We start from the raw sequence: 861 nt of genomic DNA, 5'->3' as shown, positions 1-861 counted from the left end.
TATATATATATATATATATATATATATATATATGTATGTATGTATGTATGTATGTATGTATGTATGTATGTATATGTATGTATCTTAGCTGCTTTCTCGTATACAAGCAAAGCCATTGCAAGAAAGAATCAAAGAAATAAGTCATTGTTGATGTAATGTGAGTCCCTTGTACGACCCTTGAGCCTGGCCAAAGGTTTGCACATTCTATTGCATAATTCACAGCTGTGTTGGCTGGCAGAAGGAACAGGTGCCACAGTAGGAACTCATCTGACATGCCTCTTCAGTCCTCCAACTGAGAGGCACACCTCACCACAGGTTGCATATGTTCTGTTGTGAACCAAAGCCGTATCACAATTTATAAGGGATTGGTTCCTGAGTTGTCTGATGGCTGACCAGGCCTGCATGACTCAAGCATTTCCTCCCGCAAATCACACACACAAAAAGCAAGACTCCCGCATTTTCCACGGGTTCATTCCTTCTAAGCCTTCTCTTAATCTTCTCATGGAGATATATATACAGATATGGATATAGAGATCTATATCTATCTATACATACAAGCATACATGCATACATACTTACATACAAATATATATATATATATATTTGTATGTAAGTATGTATGCATGTATATCATCATCATCATCGTTTAACGTCCACTTTCCATGCTAGCATGGGTTGGACGATTTGACTGAGGACTGGTGAAACCGGATGGCAACACCAGGCTCCAATCTAATTTGGCAGAGTTTCTACAGCTGGATGCCCTTCCTAACGCCAACCACTCAGAGAGTGTAGTGGGTGCTTTTACATGTCACCCACACGAAAACGGCCACGCTCAAAATGGTGTCTTTTATGTGCCACCCG

This window comes from Octopus bimaculoides, chromosome 2, assembly GCF_001194135.2.
Source record: "Octopus bimaculoides isolate UCB-OBI-ISO-001 chromosome 2, ASM119413v2, whole genome shotgun sequence".
NCBI classification, from domain to species: domain Eukaryota; kingdom Metazoa; phylum Mollusca; class Cephalopoda; order Octopoda; family Octopodidae; genus Octopus; species Octopus bimaculoides.
The sequence above is the reverse complement of the archived record's forward strand: the minus strand, read 5'-3'. Positions refer to the sequence as shown.